Raw genomic sequence first — 8952 nt, 5'->3', positions numbered from 1 at the left:
CCTCTTACAAACAGCTAATGATTACAGTAGCTGTCCGCTGACTTTTTCTTTATAATTCAAGAAATTTGGTTAGTCTCCACCTCTGAACACTGGAATCTAGTTTTGTTGAGTTCATGTCATTTCTTTCGTAACAGAAAAACAGTAACAAAGCTAGGAGTGGCTCAGTAAAGGTCCAGATGAGCTCAGCCTTCTTACAACTGAAAAGAGCGGGCTCTGTAGGACGATGCAGTGGAGGTGTGTATCGGTGTGCACCCGTGACTATGTCACAGTACCACCTTAACTCAAATATTACGGGGTGACAGTGTGGAATATGGAGGCATGCATCAGGTGGGGCCCTGGGAGAGTGCTGAGGAGAAACCGGAGGTCCACGAAGCTGACTGGGGGATGCCTGCCATGGAGACTTGGACACCTGAAGAATAAAGTGTGGGCTGCAGCAGAATGGGGGAGGGACAGCCTGGGACACAGTCGCGGCACAGATGTGACTGAGTTCTGCACAAACAGGCAGGGTGGTGTCCTGTGACACCTGAGGGTGGGGTTGGTGCAGGGCAGGCTTGACTGGGCCCTACTAGGAGGAAGGAAATGACCGAGGTGGGCCTACCGTCCTTGCTCTGCGAGGTGTGGCATTCGAGAGGTGTGGATTCTCCTGGTCATTGTCTGGAGGCCGCAGGGACAGTGTGGCCTCTGCTCACAAGCAGAGGTGGATACCACAGGCACCGACACCTGGGAGCTGTGGGTACCTGCATTCCTTGGAACTGAAAGCCAAGTTCTTTTTATAAGAGAGACATGAGTATCCCATCTCGATGGTCACCAGAGTGTGTGTGTGTGTGTGTGTGTGTGTGTGTGTGTGTGCACTACTATGGTCAAAGTAAGAGCCTATTGTGGAATCTACTATTTTGCAAGTAGTTCTGACATTATAGCTCACATAGGTAGACTATATAAGCCTTCCCAATTTCCTCTGGGAAACTACAGGTAATTGGCTGGATTTGGTCCACTTTATGGGGATTTACATTGCTGACATAGCCCACCGTCCTGACCAAAGGCAACAGTTCTTGCTGTTAGGACCAGGCAGACTTGGTCAAGCAGGAGAGGACTGGGACTGGGTATCGTGGGATCAGGTGCCTGTCCACCACCATGCCCACCACGTTCATCTTCTTCTTCATGTGTGGAGTGGAAGGCAGGAGGAAGGGAACGAGAAGGAGCTAGCAAAGGATACTTAGGACTAGACAGGGAAATGAGAGGAAAACTTTGAAGGAAGAGCTGGAATGTGATCTCCTTTATTTCCCTGATCACTGACTTATACCCACAAAGTCAGACATTTAAGGGCAATGAGAAATCAGCTCTGGGAGAAGCATTAGCACCATATATTATTAAACTCTAATTAATATTTGGTATGTTTGGTTTATTAATATTGTATGAAAAATTTAGTATGTTGAAGATTCTGTGGTGCTAAGAATAGTATAAGTGATGAATCAGTATAGCAAACAGGAGGGTACAGCTGGTGGAGCATTTATAAGAAAACAATTTTAGCTGATTTTTCACAGTCTTCTGCTAGATTTTTTTTTTGTGGCCTTGGAAAAAAAGTGAAAAAGTATATATAACACATTTTGATACAAAATATAGAAATAGATGGGATTGTTTCTTCAGAAAATTTAGCATTTGTACCATTTTGTTCTCATAGAAAGTGTGCTAATGTGATTGTATGTCTACACTTTTGAAAGGAACAGCCAGTGTAAGGTAAACATTCTGTGGCCTAACATGGTTTATGAAGCTGCAAAGAGAAGAGCATCTCCTCCGTTAATAGCAAATATTTCGTTGGTACCAACTATAGGGCTCAGGATTTGGAATCACATCATATAGCACACCCAGGCAAAGATGTACCATCTGTAATGAATGCCTACTCTACTGGACAAAGGAGAAAAATGCACGAAACACAGAGACTGTTGCCTAGCAGTAGACATTTAAAGATCTAATGATGTAGCTTGGTGATAAGTGCCTCAGAGATGTGTTGTTACAGAAAAGCATGTGGCGGAGGACAGAGGCAAGGGGTAGGCTTGAACAGGCATCACAGGGATAGCAGGGGTTGCATATACGTGGTTGGCCTCACTGTGGCATAAAGACACCATGATCAGATTTGGTTGGATGAATTATGTGGCAAGATGAGAGGAAGTAACTGGAGATAATTTGACTCTGGTGTGCAGATTATGAAGGCTCTGGGGTTAGACATAGCATAAAAGGCAAGAAGGAGTTATTACATTAATAAAATGTATTTGGGGTAGGTTTTACTATTGTCAGTCCAAGAATAATTGCTATGGCTTGTCCTGTTGTTGTACCTCTTCTCTAGGATTCAACTCTTTGAGTTGATAAGCTTATGAATGCTCTAGACTATTAAAAAAATGTTCCTTCTGCCGGGGAAGGTAAGAGGAGAGCCAGCAAATCCCCTTGTAGCTGTGGGAGGGCCTCCTTTCTGCTGACAGTGCCATGGGAGACAGGCTGACTGCTGTCTTGGAAGGCACCTCAGACAGTGGCGGGCGCCCCTCAGGGGGCTGCTGCCGGCAGGGTCTGGTGCTGGGCCTGCCGCAGCTCCCTCTCTCCTAACCCATTGCTGGTCTGGACAGAGCTGCAGGCTTTCAATGCAGTTCCAGTCCTCTCCTCAAAGCCTCAGATCTTGTCTTTGGCTTCGTATTCCTGTCCACATAGGTATCCTCCAAATTCCTATCCACAAAATTCTCCCTCCTCCTGGTTCTAGCTAGTTCTCTCAGAGCCATGGCTGAATAGGATGGTCAGGGTTTCCCCTGCTTCTCAAAAATCTGTTATTATTATTATTATTTTTTTTTTTTTTTTTTTTGGTACTGGGGATCGAACTCAGGACCTTGTACTTGTGAGGCAGGAGCAGTGCCACTGAGCAAAATCCCCAGCCCAAAAATCTATTGTTATGTCACGGTCTCTGAGCTCTAGAGTGTCTTTCTGGTCCCTTTTGATTTGTAAGAATCTTTCCTTCCCTCAATAATCTTGGTTCTTGCAACTTACAAACGTTGTTTTCTGCTTTTGGTTTTGAGATGGACTGAGGAGCCCACTTTGAGTTTAATGGTCATAAGAACAAAAAGGAAACACTAACATGTCTTTTAATTCTTATCCCCACTTCACCGTCTAATCTTATTAAAGCAAAGTGATGCCTCCAGCTGGGAACTGCACATAGGAAAGAAGATGAAAAGAGAAATATTTCAAGCTCTCATCTCAATGCATGGTAACAACAGTCCTTTTATAGACCGCTTTGTGTCAACAACCTGGGGCGATGCTTACAGAGCCTCTCATTGAAGAACCAGTACAGTTTTCAGGAGTGTGCCCTGGACAGGTAAGGAGAGCAGAACTCTCAGAGGGGGTGTCTTGCCTCACTTATGGAGCTGTCAGTCGGTGGGGGATTCACACTAAACTCCAGGCTGCACCTGGCTGGCTGTGACCTCCAGTGTTTTCTTCCTTGGGGGATTAACATAAGCACAGAGGCGTCTGTGGAAGCTGAGTGGAAAATCTGCGTGAGAGCTGAGAGAGAATGATCAGCCTGGAGATTACCTGAGTCTTTGGAAATGTCAAGGGCTGCAGTCTAAGTCACAGCAGAGACCCTTGTACCTAGCCTGGGGGCCATGTGGGTCTCAGGAAGAGGCAGAGAAATGGAAAATCAGCTGCTTGAGACATGGAGAAGAAAACTTGCAAAATGCTCTAGGAGTGTTTTCCAGACTTCCTTGACCATAAAATCACCTGGGATGCTTGCTACAAACCTAATCCTAAGTCCAGCCCAACCAGCCCATCAGAGACAGATTTTCTTAGGGACTCTTGATTCTTTGTGAGGACCTGGGGGAGCTTGGTGGTGGGGGGGTTGCAGAGGAAATTTCCAATATGCCTCCTAATTTTCCCCTGTAGATTCTACTCTTTGCTCAACTCTAGTGGCTTTTTCAACTCATTGATGCCATTTACTTTTGTACAATTAGTAGCTGATATACAGAGGGATTAACTCATTAGGCCAAGACCATAAAAGCTTTGAGTCCCACTAGTAAGTAATTTTTAGTCCCAGGTAGTTTGAGATTTCGTTGCCGTGGTTCTGTTGTTCACAGCAGTAGCTGTATTGATTCTGTGCTGACAGACCCCTGGTGGAAAGGCAATGCTGTCATTAACCTCGTGGTACTGATGATCATGAGAATGATGTGTGTCTCTCGACCCGGACAGTTTTCAAAGATCCCATTTCACCAGCCACATTGGCCAATTTTAAAGTAGAATGGAAACCGCTGAGCTATGTTGTCTATGGAGAAGAGCCTAAGTCTCCCATGGTTGGTGGGCTCAGTTCTCATATGTTCCTTTTTTTTTTTTTTTTTTTTTTTTTGTGACAGGGATCAGGGACCTTGCACTTGCCAGGCAGGCTGTGGCACCACTGAGCTAAATCCCCAGCCCTTGCATGTTCAATTGTAGAATGCAATTAAGTTATGTTCAGGTTTCAAGTGACACCTGTTTAGGCCTGAAAACTCTCTTTAGTGGCTTTACCATCGTGGGGAAATTAGTGTAAATAAATGCATGTGACACAGTTCAACAGCAAATAGCAAAACAAGCTTCTTTTTTTCTTTTTATTGAGTTTATTGGTACATTCTAGGTATACAGTACAGTTACATTCATAACTGGGATCTTGTACCTTTACATGACAGGTCTTGGTTCTCATTTTTTCCCCTTGTTCCTGTCCTCCCTTCACTCCCTCCTCCCCTCCCCATTTACAAACACTTTCAAAACAAGCTTCTTCCATATTATTTTTTTCAGAAATTTAGTGTAATGGTTACTAAGCCCTTAAGAGTGCAGACTTCAGGCTTGGTTTGCCGGTGAAATATTAGGTGAGCCATGGTGACCCACTAGGGTGAGAAGGTGTTTTCCAGCACACTTATAGACACAGCATTATTGCTCTGGTTTATTTTCCAGATCTTTCTGGTGACGTTAGTGATCTCAGAGAGGTCTGCAGGGAGGTAAGCACAAGCTCTTTCCTTAAAACATCACACATTGCTCCTCAAGAGGCTAACATTCCATCCAGTGTAGGTCTGGGCCCCAAGGTGTCCAGATTCTGAGCTTCTTGACTGAGAATCTCTCTGACCTCCATGGTGTGTGCTAAATTGCCCACTCTTCTCTTGCCATGCCATGCAGCACTTGCCTTATTTTCCAGCTGTCTCGTATAACAAGGTGAAGAAGTCTAATGAAGGAAGAAATGTGGAATTTTCCTAGGATAGCTAATGTTTTAGTTCTTATACCAGAGCTGGGTTTTCTTTTATTGGGTGGAATTATGTACCGATCTCTTTTTCCTAGAGGAAAAATAGACGAGCCAAAATGGACATCGGCTTATGTCAGAGACAATCCTGAAACATGCATTAGTTTGCCGAAGGTGACCAGATACTGTTGAGGTTGTGGTGATCACCACGAGGCTTTTGCATTACAGGTCCAACAGCAGTTGTTGGGGGCACTCTGGGTCTGTCCCCCTGAATGGTGGGAATGTCCTTTTCTTTTCTTTCTTCATTGATGCATTTTTGAAAGTCAGCATAGACTCTGATGAGTATACATACTTTGGGGTTATAATTCAACACCACGTTATTTATTTCTACAGTTGTTCCAATGTTAGTTGTTGGATATTCTTTCAAATTGGCTCCTGTGTCTTTTTGATATACCCTACAAGTGATGGCGAACCTTTTAGAGACCGAGTCCCAAACTGCAACCCAAAACTCATTCATCCCGCAGTGCCAACACTGCAGTTAAACCTGGATATTGAGGTTTCAGTTTAGAAAAAAAACCTCATACATTAACATAGTTTATCTTAAAAGAAAAGCAACATGCATGACTTAGACTCACCACCATTGCATCCCTTCAGTTTTTGAAAGACTTTCTTACTTTTGGTACCAGAAGATGCTCTAGATCCATTTTTATCCAGAATCAGCCATTTTTCTTAGGAGTTCTGGTCTCTTTCATGGGAGAAACATGTTTAGAAACCAAGAACTGGGTACAAGACCCCTTTTATTTATTTATTTATTTAATTTAGAGAATATTAGTTTCTGTAATCAAACCCACATAGATATGACCTTACATATTTAATACAGTGCATTACCTCTGTACAAATGGAAAAAAATAAAAATAAAAAAATTAACATTTCTGGACCAATATGGCTGTCCATTTCTGTACAATGCCAACTTAGCACAGTAAATTGGGATAACTAAGACCCCTTTTTAGATGTTTGAAATGCCTATAGCGCTGCACTGAGAAGCCAAAGCTGATAATATTAGTTAATTATTTAATATTGGTCATAGAAGATAATAGTAGCTGGAAAATAATCTATATAATAATAAAAACTTAAGGTCATAAAAATTAATCTAAAAAACTTTCTCATCTTTTTTAGGTGATAAGTATTCCTTGGGCTTTTGAAATATTTTTTACATAATGAAAAGAAACTGAATTTAAGAGTTGGCCATGACTGTGACGAGAAGAGAGAATCTCAGGGCTGGTAGCTGAGTGTTCTCTTAAGAGCAATTATAAATACAAGAGTTTTGAAGATGGGGTCATGAAATGTCAAAACTTAAAGAATTGTCTCAAGATATATAAATAGGGAAGGGAGGAGGGGGTGAAGGGAGGGCAGGGATAAGGGGAAAAATGAGAACCAAGACGTGTCATGTAAAGGTACAAGATCCCAGTGATGGATGTAACTGTACTGTATACCTAAAATGTATCAATAAACTCAATGAGAAAAAAGGAAGAATTGTCTCAAGAATGAGAGTCTACACAGAAAAACAAATAACTAAGAACTAATCATGCCATGGAAAGAAATACAGAAAATAGTTTCAAGAAACAGCAGTCAGAATTTACACAAATCAGTTCTTTTCTGACTACTTCATGAATGTCATGAAATCCTGGGAGCACATTCATCAGTGAAACATGAACAAGTTTAATGTAGGGTAAGGGAAAGTTGGTGTGATGCATATCATAGGGTTGGAAGATTGAAAACAACTTGAGTGATTTTATGTTAAAAAGCTTTTAAAATTAAGATGATGGGCCAGACAGCACTGTTTTCTACAAAATGAACAGCGGTGCACATTTCTTCTTTTTCTGGCCAGAGAAGCATGTCTGAAGGGACTGAATGGGGAGAGGATATTTGGACAGATGTCTCAAGTGTGGGATGTGGGCAGTTGGACCACACAGCCTGGACTCCTCTCCAGGACTGAACATCTTTTGATTTCTCACTGTCACCTGCAGCTTCTGCCACTTTGCAAACCTGAACCTCAAGGAGATGTGTTTCCACTTTAATAAGAGGAAGCTCAGGAAGGAAGTGTCACTTGTCTTCCTGAGCGGGAACCCAGCTATATCTAGAGGAGGGATGTAGGGAAGGAATGCTGGAGAGCTCGGTGATGTGCTTTTGAAGACACTGGTCTCTGAGTTTCAGATTCAAGCTGACGATTTGCCAGCTGCTCACCATGGGACTGATGATGCCACTTCTACACTTCACCACTTCTCAAGATAAGTCTCACAGCCCTGTGCTCCAAGGGCTTAGAAGGTGTGAGCACATATTAAATACTCAGGTGCTGTTGCATTTGCTGAGTGACTGAAGGTATGAATGAACAAACTGTCCCGTTCAGTATTTCAGGGAGATGCCATCTGGTGTACTTGAATGTGCTTTGAGGGGCTCCCAGGGAACTGTGTGTTAAAGCACACATGTCAACCATGGCCCACAGGCTACCTGGAGCTCTGGACAGCTAGTGACATGGCCCCTCGAGATCCTAAGTCTTTAACACTACACGGATTTAACTGTCCTTTTCATGATTTATTTCATGGTGCTCAAGCATGAGCTGCAGAAGCAACAAGAGCTCAGCAGAGGGGAGGGAACAGTGACTGCCACACACAGTTGGTCAAACTGAGACCTGAAGTGTCAGGTGTGGTGATGCACACCCGTAATCCCAGCACTTGGGAGGCTGAGGCAACAGGATTGCCCTCAGTGAGTTCAAGACCAGCTTGGGCAACGCAATGAGTTCAAGGCCAGCCTGAACTACAAAGTGAGACCCTGTCTCAGCAAAACCCCCCCCCCACATAATGGAGATCTGCACGGGTCAGAAATGACATGTGCTTGTACCACTTGGTGTAAAACGGTGGTTACTTCAATCACTGGCACCAAAAAAAAAAAAAAAAAAAAAAAAAAAAAAAAAAAAAAATTAAAAAAAACGGTGGTTACTGATATGATACTATTCCGACCTACCTACCTAGGTTGCGTGTGTCCACGAAGACAGACATGCACTGCTATTAAGCAGACATGTAAGATTTCTTATTTAATTATTAATCTTTGGCTTGCTGTATTATTTTGTAATATAACAAGTTAAAACATAAAAAAGAGGAAATTTTGTTACATACTTCAATTACTGAGAGACAGGGAGAGAGGGAGAGAGGGAGAGAGGGAGAGGGAGAGGGAGAGAGGGAGAGAGAGAGAGGTATTCTGTGTAGTTCCCCATGTTGGCCTCCTCAAAGTCCTCCTGTGTCAGCCTCCCAAGTGCTGGGATTATAGGCATGCACCACCTCACCTGGACTGCATTATATATTTTATATACAGCTCAAGGAAGTTCCTCTCACTCAGTGTGGCCCAGACAAGCCAAAAGGTTGGACATGAAGTGTGCTGAGACTTGGTGTGCAGTGGGCACTGGGCAGTGGGGAAAATTTTGAAGATACAGGCTGGGGGGAAGTCCTGGGACCCCGGGTGGAGTGCTCCCGAGGGGATGAAGGTAGTTCTTACATGACAGATGGCAGTTCCCATGAGAAGGAGACTCTGAAGTGCATCAGCCTGGCAAGGAGTTGGGCTTTCTCTGCCCACTGTGTCCTGCATACCCTCTGCTGCTGGCGTGGGCACTCACCAAAGCCCACTACAGGCTCTCAGCCTTCACGTTGTGACTGGAGTAAGCCTCT

The sequence above is a fragment of the Fukomys damarensis genome, unplaced genomic scaffold (genome assembly GCF_012274545.1).
Source record: "Fukomys damarensis isolate Sample0158 unplaced genomic scaffold, DMR_v1.0_HiC HiC_scaffold_25, whole genome shotgun sequence".
NCBI classification, from domain to species: Eukaryota; Metazoa; Chordata; class Mammalia; order Rodentia; family Bathyergidae; genus Fukomys; species Fukomys damarensis.
This window is presented reverse-complemented; position numbering follows the sequence as displayed.